Here is a 13,707-nt window from a genome sequence, read left to right as displayed (position 1 = left end):
TGTCGTCCGAGCACGAGAAAAGTCCCCACGATAAGGCATGATAAGCTCACATGCCATTTGAGATTCCGCACACAAATCAGCGAAACATGCCCAAAAACCCACCCTTACAGCTGCAATATCAGTGGTTTCTAAAGCAAAATTCTCGCGCGAAATTATATATAAACAACATAATTTACTGGCACGAGAAATGACTCCGTGGGGGTGAACATGAAATTATACAAATAATAAATTATCTCGTATTTTTCGGTTATTTCTTTAATTAAAACAGACACAGAATTTATGCCCATCTCTGGGCGGCGCACAATTTTCCCTCTAAAATGAGAACGAAATGAAAAGCGGGCGCGCGGCAAAGGATTTTCTTGGCAATCTCAGCAGAAGCTCCAGTGGAAAGTTTAACTTGTGGGATTACTTTGGCACATTTACTTTCAACTTCAAACACACCTTCACCCCAAAATTCAATACGGAAGCCAAAGAGATGGGAAAAAGACATTGTTCTGGCAGCATTTTTAGGGGATTCGATTTTCGATTAACCTGTTGAAAGTTGGAAATGGCCAATGACAAAGTTTAAATGACTGTCTGTGGGGAGTCGAGCGGAAAAAATGTCCATTGAATGTGTGTCAGGAGGAAACTTGAAATAGAGTGTCAGTGAAGATGGGCGAAAATGGGGTGGGAAATTCGAGCGATGATGGCACATTTTTTACGGATTCACTCGTCTGGACTCAGATGGAATGGAGAACATGTCAATGCGTGCCATATTTAAGGTATGCAAATACTTCATACCTAGTCATGATCTGTGTTATTTCAACAGGCTATAAATCACACTTTACATTGTGTGCATCAAACAGTAACGAATGAAGCAAAGGGAAGATGATTTGCCTTCAATCTGTACACCATTTGACACTTTCAGAGATTCTGTGCAGAATCTTCAACACTTCAGACACTTCTGAACGTCTTTTAAGGGCATTTTTCATCTCTTTTTAGACTCCTTCGACTGTTTCTTGCACTCATTTCTGACTTATCATAATTTTTTCTAGGCTTTTCTAGGAAATGTGAGGTTATAAATCTGTCCTTAAAATCCTTCTAGAACCAATTTTAATCCTCTTAAATCTATTTACTCATTATATAGTGAATATCTCAATGTTTTCACTAGATAATGAGCTTGAATTTGCCACTTTAAAACACAAACCGTGGAAAACTTGACTGAATCTTTTTTTTTGAGGTTATGAATTACTTTCGAACTGTTTCTCTGCCAAATTGAACTTTTATTGAACACAAATATTTAATTAAGCAGATAAAAAGAAAAATATTCCCAATTTTAACATAAATTTGATGATTTTCAGGGTTATTCAATCACAAAAATCTGTCTTAATTCAAAAACATAACCTAAAAAGGTAATAAATTGATGTCAGGCAAAATAATTTTTGGAAATTCTTCAATTCGTTGAAACAGACTTCTGACCATAAAATCTTCCCCTTGAAATTAGAGTTTTTTTTTTTAATATGAATTTTCAATATTTTAGCTTCAGAATTTCACACAGTATTCAACAATAATTTCATGATGTCAGTTTGACGTTATAACAGTTTGAAATTGCTGTTTTGAAACTCATCTAATTCAATTGCTTCAAATTAGTATTTCCGTCTGCAATGAAGAGTCTCAAATTCACCCTGAAAGCATTGGATAGAATTTTGACTCAGGTCCAAAATTTATCCCAAAACACCGTCATAAAGATAATCGTCTTGTTTACGATACCTCAAAAGTTGCCACATCGCAAGAGACATATAATGAAATGCAACCACTTCATTGTATTCAGTTGCAGATAGAACGAAATCCACCCTGTTTAATCGCGCGCGTAATATTCGATTAAAATGTGACGGAATTAAGCTTTGCATTACATGCATTGCTGAGCAAATTGTAATGCACAGTGACGCAACTGGGTGTGAATGTTGAGCCATGAAAAAGCGCCATTTGAATATGACTTCACCTCCAGTGTGGCGATATTTCTGGCCACCCTCTGACAAAAATACGACGGCAAAGTTTTTCGCACTCGCTCACAGCCTGTTCATTATTAATGAGCTTTTGGGGGGAGAGATGGTCTGCATGCGAGCAGGTAGATAAAATACACAATGTATGAAACAATATTTAAGTATGAATGTGCATATTAATAAAATATCACACAGAGAGAAAATCTTTGCCAAAACTTGAGTCAGATTAGGCGCCTCGGCGGCAGAAAGTCCTGACAAGAAGTTATGTTGGGAACAATCTTTGGGTTCAAGTGAAAAAGACGAGCTTTTCTTCCAAGGCTCTATGAATACATAATTTTTGCACCAAAGATTGGGCCAAAGTCTTGAAAGAGGGCGCTCTCAAAGGTTTTCTCCCAAAATATGAAGAGATCTTTGGGGAGGTGTTTAGTGACTTAGTCTCCCCAGCGGGGTGGCGAAAGTTCAGTTGAAAGTTGGGGGCTTAAGAAATTTCTCTCACTTTGCATCGCCAGACGTTTGGCAAATTAATTTACGGCACTCGCGAAGGAGGACGGAAATAGAAAATGCATTTTTAATTCACGTGCAATTTATGTTGTTTGCCTGAGCGGCTTTTTGGCCCACGATTGCGGAATTAAGATTTGTTGAGCACAGCTTGAGCTCCTTCTGTCTCTCTCACTCTCTCTCTCTCTCGTGCTCCCCAGGTAAATAGGGAGTCACGATATTGGCCCTTGTCCCATTTCTCTCCTTCCCCATCGGCAGAATGGCAAATCGATAGTCTTGTACAATTTATCCGATGCGGTGGAAGGCAAGCCAGAGGGATATCGACCCTGAAAGTAATGGGAAAATAGTGAGTGGTATTGGTTTCGGCTCCTTTGCGCTTAATACCTTAGCGACATACAACCTTTTCCCTCCTCCTCCTCCGGGGGAGCTTTAAGCTCCCGCATGCAATGTAAAGTCTCGGTTGCACCTTTTCTCTCTCTTTCCCTCTGGCGCCCCTCGGGAGAATTATTCTATTTACCATTTTATTTCCATTTTTCTTATGGTGTCATTTCTCTCCCCAGCTCGTTATTGTTTCGCCCCTTTTAACCCAAAAAAAAACTCCCATTCCAGAAGCTTCATCTGTGTTTGGGTGTTTTTGCCACTTTTCCCCACTTCTGTCTCGCCAGGTCACGGAGATATGACAATATAGGGGGATGAGAATGGAGGGATGGAGAATATTAGTTTAGCACAATCACACAAGAATTCTGCACTCTTCACCGCAGAAATTGAGGATAATAGTCGATGTGGTGTTTTGTGACAGCACTAAGCAATATATACAGAGAAGCTTCCTTGTATCGCAAGCAAAGACAATGTGCCATTGAGGAGCAAAACAAAAATAAGATGAATGTGTCTTTCACCGCAGGTAAATTCTCTGCCACAACCTCTGTTACACATAGTTTACCCACTTGCTCATGTTACCCCGAAATAATAGATGAGCATCAATTCGCACACACACACATGAATTTATATTTGTGGGGAATTTATAGTGGAATGTCGACAAACAGCATCATAAATCATACAATTGGAGAATTAATAATGCAACATTCACACTCTTCCCCACACTCAAAGTGGCACACACGCCCCAATGCCCATTTCATAATTGAATTTCTATTATTTAACATATCCCAAAAACGCCCTTTTGTGCCCCCACGCTCAGTCATTCAGCGACACAGCGTGACAAAAGGAGTGGCGAAAACAAGAAAAGATTATTTGTAGTCAAAAGAATAGCAATGAGAACTTTAGCGAAAGATCTCTTGTGCGAATCTCCGTCCTTCATCTCACTGCCATTTTAAATGTGAAAGGGAATTTATATTTTTCTGTCAGAGATGCCGTTTTGCCACCCCCCCAGAACACCATTTCTGGACTAAAGTGATGCTGAAAAGCTTTTTGTAAATGTTATGCAAGAAGTGAGTGGAAATCCGGGGAAAAGAGCATCTGGCGTTATCATTCATTTCAAAGAGCGATTCACATCGTTCTCGGTCCATTTCCTAATATTGAAATGATACGACCTGGCATAAATAAAAAGGCTTAATAATCCCCTCTTTTTTCGCACACAGCGCAGCCTGAGCGCGTGTGTGTTGAGGAAATATAACAAACCGTAAAAAGTGTGGGACCTCATTTTTATGGCTGAATGTGTGGGAATGCATTGTGTCCAAGAATGGCTGTGAATTCGAGCCTTTTCGCGTAATTCCAATCTTGCAAATCCTTACCCTGCTTTAAACCTATGAAAACTGACTGAAACCTAAACTCAGGCGTCGTTGCAACATTACTTTGATGTTGTAAAATAAGGATTCATAACATTTACGAAAGTGCGAAATTTATCTTCTGCGACATCTGAAACGTTTCAAATCAAATATTTCGTCGTGTGAAGACAAGAAACGCTGGGAAATTCATGTGAAAACCGAGGGAATAGACAGAAATTATGTCTTTAGGTTAATTTACAAGGATTTATTGGATTTCTTTGACCATTTGTGCACATTTCAATATACCAGATTGAGGTTATGTAATTCCGGACGTTCTATGACATTTTCCATCGAAAATGATTGATTTCCTAAAGCATTTACAAGTACAGAAATATGAAATGTTGCAACGACGCCTAAGTCAGACTTACGATCTGTCTGAGGTCTGAGCCATACTTTCGCTATCATTTTTAACGTTTCCTTTTATCATTTAATAGAAATGGAGCAAAATATGTGGTTTGATAAATCAATAGTAAGAATATTGTGCTTTGGCCACTGAAACAACATTAAAGCGAACATGAATAAAATGTATGCTTCTGGATAAAGCTGTGTGGTTGAAACTCAAGGAGCTTTGGCGGCTTTAGCCACGATATTATCTCAGAGCTGGATAAGAGATAAGCTCCGTCTGGCTGTTGCCAGGAGTACTCAAATCGATGGGTGAAGCGCATTGCGAGTTGACACCTTCTCTTGGGCACAGCGTACCTGGGGATGTTTTGGGCATGGCGTGTTCGTCCTGCCGCAGCGATTGTGGCGGAAATCGAGGCGGAACGGTGCAAAGGATGAGCATCGAAGAGCCCCGGAGGGTGGAAGATCAATTTCCTCACCATGGGAATCCCTTCTGTTCGCCCATGCAGCCCCACAGAGCTTTGGGGGGAGCTTTGTTTGCTTGGGCTTAAATTCCACCCCCGCACGTCACACACATTTCACCCCCAACGGCCAGAGAAAACACTCTCACAATGGGAACGTGTGTAGCAATTTGGGATCAACCTCAATGTGTGTGTTAATGCATGGGCTGGGGGGAGGAGGGGCGGGCGGGCGGGAAAAAAGCGGAGAGCCGAAGGAGAGAATGAATTTTATATCAGCCATATAAAGCACCAGCCAGAAGGCTTCCCCATGGCGGATTTGGGGTGAAATAAAAATAAGAGAATAACAGCAATCCCACTGAGAAGATTAATGCACTTGAGAGACGGAGAGAAAGCTAGATTTGCCGGATTAAGTGAGCACACACTCTTCTCCTCTTATTATGATTTCATTAATTTTTCAACATATCACACGGCGTTCATGTGGCAAAAATTGCGCGCCTCATTAAAGTGTGTGGAATGTGTGTGAGTGGGTGTAATTTTTAAATAACGCATTGCGAGAATTTTCCGCAAAAAAATGTCCTTTTTGCACGCGAAATACGCGCTGTTTTCACCGCGCGTTCAAACCCTCGCGGCTATTGTTTGAACTTTGTGACGGAAAATATTCAAAAGCACCCAGGTTGAACGTCAAAAGCGCCCCATTATTCAATTAAAATGTACAACAACAAAAAAAACACACATTTCCCCAGTCAATTCATTAGGAGTGACGCATTTAATGCAGGTTATTAAGCTAATATATTGCTTTAAAAGCTCATATATTATTCGACAGCAATTTGACTGCACAATTTGCGCTCTTTCACACACTTTCCTGCATTTTCAGCGAAAGGATGGCCATTCATGCGCAAAGAACTTAATCACCACTCAAGAGTGCGACCACTTTTTTTTACCCCCTTGAAGCGCGAGTGTAAGCCTTTAATCCACATCCAGCGAATTAAGCTTTTATGGTTTTATCGCAAATGCTTGAAGATTAACCGGTTGGAGGATTGGAGGAAGTTGTAAATTTGCAATCATCGCATTTTCAAGTAGCCACGCTAGCGGAAATTGACTGTAATTATCTCTTAAAATCTCCCACAATTTTTGCCATCGCCACAGAAAGCGGAGTTGAAAGGATGGAACACGAAAAAGCTCTCTCACTCTTCCCTTCGTGATTGGCGCGGAGCTTTTATGGTGGCAGGAAACTTGAGAAAATCAAACACTTTACACAAATGTCTCGTGGTCCTCAACATTTATTACTCGTCGCCTTTCAGCGCCCTGAGAAGCAACGCCAAATCATGATTTATCGACGGAATGTGTGAATTATGGCTGGTGGGGTTTATTTTAATCTAAAGGCGAGACCACAAATCGAAAACTTTCGCCTTGACAGTGGTGATTTATAATACTATGATGATCAAGAGGAGAATCTTGTGCAAAAAGACATCTTTTGCCCTCTTGAATATGAATGAGTGAAGTTTCAATGGAGTTTCTTGGTCAATTTCTTGCAATTAATTCCTTCGCCACCTCAAATTCACTTTGCATTCATCCTTGCAAAGGAGAGAGAAAGCTCCAAAATCTGCAACAATATCCCAAGTCACTTCATACTCAGAAAAACAATATATGTTTTTGAAATTATCCTAAATTTACCTAAATTCAAATTTACGTCTTCGACCTTTCCTTGAAACAAGTTTGTTTTTGCATTAAATTAATGCATTTCTCGAAATAATTTCAAGTCTTTTGTGGCAAATAAATGTGAAAAAGGATTTCCAAAGATTTATTTTAATTTCACTTCCAATAAGACTAAAAAATTGTATTTTTCTTTTTCTTTAAACTTCAGTTAAATATCATCTAGACTGGAAATAAGATGTTTTTTTCTGCACTCTTGGACTAAAAACAAGGAATTTTGCAATGTTTGATTTAGAATTTGCCTACGAATTTGTGACTAAAATCAAGGAAGGAAAAGTCTTCATATGTTTTCTCTCTGAGTGCGATTATGTAATAGCAAAATTGTATGTTATACATTTAAGACGATGCCATACATTGACTTCTTCTTATCTCACTGTGAAATCTGATAAATTTTGAGAATAACCATTTTATACCATCGAAACGCTCATCCAATTTGTCCCCAGAGTCTCAAGCAGCGTGTTCGGACTTTCAATATATTTCATGTGACTGTCAGACGCAGCCGAGGAGATATCGTGAGAAGTATGTCGCTTGGCAATTCATGACTTCTCTCTGGTCAACCCAAATCCCAAAGATCAGGGCGAGATAGAGAAATACCCTCAGATTGTCACAAACTTGTGCAACTGTGCATGTTGGCGAAGTGGGTGGCGAAGGACAGTCCGGAGGGATGCTTTCTCCCTTGACATCGCCATGCGATTATCCGAGTGGACATGCAAGGGGTGAAAAATGACGGGCAAAGTGTCTCATTCAGCGTTTGGCTTCATGGGAGGAAAGAAGGGCGAGTGAAATGCAACAAAATACACTTTTGCACATTTCATGTGCAACATTTTCCGATTTCCACCCAACTTTTGGCACTTTATTTCCGCGCCGAGGGTGGTTTACGATCCACCCCCCAAAAAGGCTGCCTCAAACACCCTTCGATTTGCGAGTTGGGGGGTTTGAGGGTTGCGTCTTTCGTGCTAAACATAGATGCCGAAAAGACGGTGCGATTTCCCACCCAGAAGCGATAAACAAGTCTCCTCATATGCCATGAAGATTGTATCTAATGTTATTCCGATTCCCATCCCCTTCAAAATCGTGTCACCCCGGCAATCCATTAGTGGGAAGGCAGAGCTGCCGAAGAAAAATTTATGAGTGCGTAAAGTGCCAACGATTTTCCTCTCCAACTTCCCCCGCAGACGCATCGGGAAGTCGTTTTTCGGGGGTGGTGGCGATACTTGATAATTTGTATGCCACACAGTCGGAAGTCGTAGCGGAAAGATCATTCAGTGACAGCCACAAAAGACACCCAGGAATTCATGTCACCTCCATCACTTATTCACCCCCGCCCTTTAGCCTTTTATCATTTAATTTACACAAGTGCGTGGGAGCATTGATTAGGCCCTCTTGGCATTCAAACAGCGCCGCACGCTGGAATTCCACAATATATTTATGGGGATTTGCACACAATTGGGAGACAAGCCGAATCTCACAAGTTTCCTCAAGTTCTTCCCCAACCTCCCAACCCCTAAAAGCGCTCGCGAAAAACACTGCGACAATGCGTGCTCTCGAGAGGACAATGTCAGTGACAAGAGCCATGAGAAATCCAATTATATATTTCACTCTGCCTCCACTCGAAAATCCCATAAGACAATTTTCTGGATAATTTTCACTTGAGGACAAGAGGCGACTTCGTTTGAAGTCACAAAGTAAATTCAGCGACAAGCAGAAATAAATATACACCGGCAGAAACACACTTACTTAAAATACAATTTGCCATGGCGAGGGTGCGGCAAATCTACGAGGAAAAATTCAATTTCACGACTTTCCATTTAAGTTTTCCTCCTGTGTGTCATTCTGTGTGTGATTGTGATTCACACACACAACAATTTTCACGTGGAAATTCACGATATATCGCCTCAAAGTGATATTGGATACACTGAATGAACTCGCGAACGGAAAGTCAGACGTGAGAAAACTACACTTTTTCGATTGATTTTCCCATCGCAATCTTCGCGAATGTGATTTCCCAAGGAAGCATTTTTTATTGTGACAGGAAATTTAAGAAAAATGCATTAAGGAAAGTGGTAAAAGTTTGATTTTCTTGTCTATAAGCAAAAGCTGAGGAGAGAATGGGTGAAAAGTCGTTACTTTTGGCCAGTGAAAGAGCATTCTCTGAAGTCTTTCGCCACCTTTGCACGGCTTCCATTGATATTTTCCCCCGGCACACAATCTTGCGATAAAGTCTGTGAGATTATTGTGATCTGGGGGATGTGATTGTATTAATGTCTCATGAGGAGACTTCGATGGGGCGTGTTGCAATGATAAATATCCATTAGATTGCTCACACAAAACCCATACCGACTTGGGGGTGTGAGGAAGTGAGTAGATTCTCAAGGGGATTGAATCCTAACCATCCAAATATCCGGTGAGATAAAATTTTCACACACACACACACACACGACGCACGGCAAATGAAAGCGAGCATAGAATTCCATAACGCGTCTAAGTTGTTCTTTTATGTATACGCAAGCATATCATTCAATGTTTTTTTTCTTTGCTCCTCTCCCGGTGTTCTTCTCCTCCCTCACCGTGGCGATAGACATAAAAATAAAAATATAATCTTCGATAGAGGGTGGAATTGTCCTGGAGAAGAATAATTCTACATTATCAGACACATCGCATCACATAAATTGCAGATAAGCCATGTGAAATACGCCAATTTGGATGACTGGCGCTTATGCCAAATGTCGTGAATGCGTGTCTTCCTTAGGCTTTTCATCACAGGAAAGCACCGAGACTCATAAAATATCTCGCAGAATTTAGTGTGGAGATAGAGCACGATGTCACAGCGCCCTTCCTTTTTTTGGGTGAGAAAATCTCATGTTATCAGAATTCCCGGGTAATCAGGGAACAAGAGCACACAGGAGGGACATTAAGTGACATCAAAAATATCACCTGAGCCACCCTCAAACCCGGACCAGAAAATATTATATTTCACACGCACGACGACGAAGGGGAAGTCATGGATAATGGGGCTGAGGATTGTGTGAATTATTCTCCGCCAGGACAAAACCCAGAGAGCAAATCTCTCGCCCAGAATCTCTGGGTGGCTCCCCAAGAAAAATTATACGGTGTCAGATTAACACACCTGTCCTGGAGAGGCGGGTGTGAAAAAGGGTGTAAGAACTCCGGGTGAAACAGACACCATAAATGTGTCTGGAAGCACCCTTTTTGCCGGTGAATGATTGCTTATCGCTAAATTGCATTTATGCGCGTACCTTTACATATCCTCGGCGAAATTAGCCATAAAGAGAGGCGGCAGATCCCAAAATGATGCTCATTCTCCAGCTGTGTATCACACTTTGATCTCCAACAGCAGCACAACGAGTGCTTTGTGAACTGCCGAGCTCTCGACACACCTCACCGTAGTTAATTGTGCTCCAAAACAATTATTATTACACCACAATTCACTGTTCATAGACACACAAACCGCAACAACTCTGGAGGAAATTAATTAATTCACTATTCACATTGACGCTTAGTGTGTGGGGGGTATAAAATTCCACCACCCTTCGAATGATGTCTGATTATTGTGTTAAATCATGCGACAAGGATTGGATGACAATTTCAGTACACACAGGAATCCTAATTACTTTAATTGAATGCGTGACAAGAAATTCTTACATTGGTCACTGACCGGCATAAATCTCAGAGAATGTCTTCATTTGCCAAATGGAACACGCGCTTTCCTGCTAGAGGGTCGGAAAGAAGAAAAAAAAAACACACCAACACTCTCAGCCTAAATCCTCATAAATTCTCATCAATTCACATTCGATACATAAACACACTTTGCAGGCCGGCTCGCAGAAGTGTGGATTCAAGAAAAACTTCCCACACCGAATTGACCGGCAAAACAATGCCACATATGTCACGTTAATACCTCCAAATTATTTCCTCTATTAAAACGATTACAGTGGCACACACAAAAGGTCGAAAGTCCCTGCTTAATTTATTGTTATACAACTAATATGTGCCTTTTGGACTGTGGATCGCACGTCGCGCGTGAGGAAAAGTGTCGTCTTGGGGTGTTGAGAGTTGAAGAGCGCTTGCAACTCGGGCCGCAGCGTCGAGAAAACTACCCTCAGGTCGCCACAAGTGATTGAACCTCAGCCAGTACTTCCCCAAGTCGCCAAAACTCACCAAACAGTGGTGAATTTGGCGCAAGCATGCGCGACCCAGAGACACAAATTGCCCCTCATATTTTGGGAACAGAATTCTTGTAACTGAGAATCTCATGCATTTCACATGCGTTTTATTCATTTTTTTTCACGTGAATTTGCCTGGAAAAACAACTCCACGAGAGAGTGGCGAAAATCTTGACGCGGAAAAGCACCGCGACGTGACACATCATCATCAGGACATCTATAATAATCACTCCCCTAATGAGCCGCTGAACATTGACAATGTCCATCCGTGCGAATGCCACGAGTTGGCGTATAATCACGCTTTGTCCAGTCAGCATTCGCGAGAAAACAGAGACAGTGAAAAACATGCTGTCATCGCGATCATGCGACGCTGTGTCAAATGGGAAATGCAATTTTCTCCATTGGGAAAATATGAATGAAATGACGGAATATCAATGAGTGACCGACCATGTCACGCACTAGTCAGACTCAATTCACAAGAGACTCCCAATTAATTTTCCTGTTTCCCATTGAATTCTTGCATGCCAATTTCCCACTCATGGATTTTCCCCACCCCACCGCGGAATTGGGTGGCGATTTAGAGGGGGCGGGGGTGAGAGAGTGTTTCAAAATGGGAAGTGAATGCAAACACTGCAAACTCTCCAGTGCACACAACTCCTGAATCCTCTATTAGTAAATAGGCCTTTCAATGCAGCGCGGTTGGACAGTCATGAAAAACGGCCACACAATTGCTGTCATATCTACAAATCAGTAAAAATCGCGTCATTGCTGAAAAAAGCTCAATTTCGGAATGTCTCAGTAACAATTTGGCTCGATATTAACTTGGCACTCAAAGCATAATTACAAATATAATTATATTTATCAGAGAACAAATTTCTGCTCTTTTATAAAATGTGGTTTTCTAGACTCCTTGGATCATCAGCTTTCCAACGATGCCTCACTTGGCCCCCTAGACCCTCAGGTTCTCCTTCTGGAACCTATTTTCCATTTTCCCCCACTTTGCCGCACATATGTGCTCATATCTCGCCCAATTTTCCACAAATTTTCCCCAAATTGGCCTCAAATGATAGATATTGAAATTGTCTACAAATAAAAGAAACTAAAACAATCTTTAGATCACTCCTTGTTGGTCAAAAATGCACCGGCTTTTTGGACACCACTTCCGACCCCTAATATCTACCCCTTGTTTATTGGCATTGTGCAGTAATATTGTCAATTAGACTGAATTTTCTAAGAAATCTCCCTCTTCTGATCATGAATTCCCTCATATCTTCCCTCTCATTTCATACCTTGTCCCAGTTTTGCTAGCCAGAAACATACGAATCCCGTGAGGCCCCAAAAATATCCACTGATTTCCGGAATGTTTGTGAATTTGCCCGAAACACCGCATCACAAATTCTATTACTCTGTGAAAATGCTTAAAGTGATGAACGAGTTTGCGTGAAAACCATCCTTTGGAGAGCTCTGACCATCACCAGTCCACCCCAACCGCCCACTCTCGCCGGAATAGGCAAATTTCAATTAGTTCTTGGCGCTTGTGTGGCTCTCAAACACAACCGCAGAGCCCCAATTCTCACAGGCGCCCCTCCGCCCGAGGGACGGTCGGCCGCCTGGGGGTGTCCACTTAAAAGTACCGATATCCTGGACTAAATCCCCCAGAATTGTCTCACCCAATTGGAAGTTTGTGAATGCAATAAAAGTGGTGGAAGATGTGGTCATTTTGTCCCTCATTCGAATTGCCATCTCGTGGCCATGCAAATGGCATAAATTACAGCGCTACATGAGGAGCACTGCCTGGCCCACGTAGCCCAAGAGTGGGTCCGAGGGGGCGGCGAGCCGGCAAATAGTTTTCCAAACTGATATCCCCCGGAGTTGGGGCTCTTGTAAACTTGTTGTATCCCATGGCGGAAGAGTGTGACGAAGGAGGTGTTTATGTAGCAAATAAACATGCGGTTTATTTTGGGATTTTGGCCCCCGGGGAGGCGCTGGACGGACAACGGGTGGGGGTGGGGAAAACTTTAAGTGGGTGATTGTCAAGTGGATATCTCATGTGGAAAATAACTATACAGAGTGGATCCTCAACTGTCTGGAAGGGGAAAACTTGGGCGACAACATGTTTCTGTGGGGTTGAGACCACACAATAAAATCACTCAATGCCACACACCCTTGAATTCCTCCTGAGGATTGATGGAATCACGGATTTATTATTCGCCTCATGGACGCAACCAGTCATCGAAGTGCCATCCAGGACGAGAAAAGCTCGCCGCCACACAAACTCGTCGAGAGCAAATATTTTCCAATGAATATTTGACGTGAAAGCGCATTCATAGAGTGTGTTTGTGTGTCACTTGAAAAACCAGCCCGCAAAGCTGGGAGAAATTAATATTCCCCGCTGGCGGCAGAGATCAAATCTTCAAGTTGGATTCGATTTATTAGGCATGACTTAACACGAGAATAGGCCTGGTGGATTCAAAGGATTCACCGCGCCTCTTTCACCGTCTTCTCATGGATAAATACAAACACCTTTTCTTGCCACACAAAAGCCCCAAGCCGGGGGATGAAGAAGAATAAACTTTATGTGTCAGATTCTATCATCATTCTCATTGTACATTCCCCGGCATTGGGGGTGCGAAACTTTCGAGCTTCCCCCACACGAATTCCCCTCGAACTCGAGGAAATAGATACGCTCGCAGGAATTGAGACTCGGCATTCACACTGTCTGGGGCGACTTTGTGAGCCACAATGG

The 13,707-nt window shown here is 42.0% G+C and overlaps 1 protein-coding gene across 1 annotated transcript in view; it reads right to left on the bottom strand.

The window, feature by feature from the left end:
* Positions 1 to 10,796, bottom strand: part of LOC132264648 (dipeptidase 1) — a 52,603-nt gene extending 41,807 nt beyond the window's left edge. Inside the window, exon 1 of the mRNA XM_059764914.1 lies at positions 10,035 to 10,796. The gene's annotated coding sequence lies outside the window, so the exon portion shown is untranslated. The remainder of the gene's footprint in view (positions 1 to 10,034) is intronic.
* Positions 10,797 to 13,707: the final 2,911 nt, after the last annotated feature.

The sequence above is a fragment of the Phlebotomus argentipes genome, unplaced genomic scaffold (genome assembly GCF_947086385.1).
Source record: "Phlebotomus argentipes unplaced genomic scaffold, Phlebotomus argentipes genome assembly contig_2, whole genome shotgun sequence".
Classification (NCBI taxonomy): Eukaryota; Metazoa; Arthropoda; class Insecta; order Diptera; family Psychodidae; genus Phlebotomus; species Phlebotomus argentipes.
Note: the sequence above shows the minus strand (reverse complement) of the source record. Positions and strands in the feature narration are given on the sequence as shown.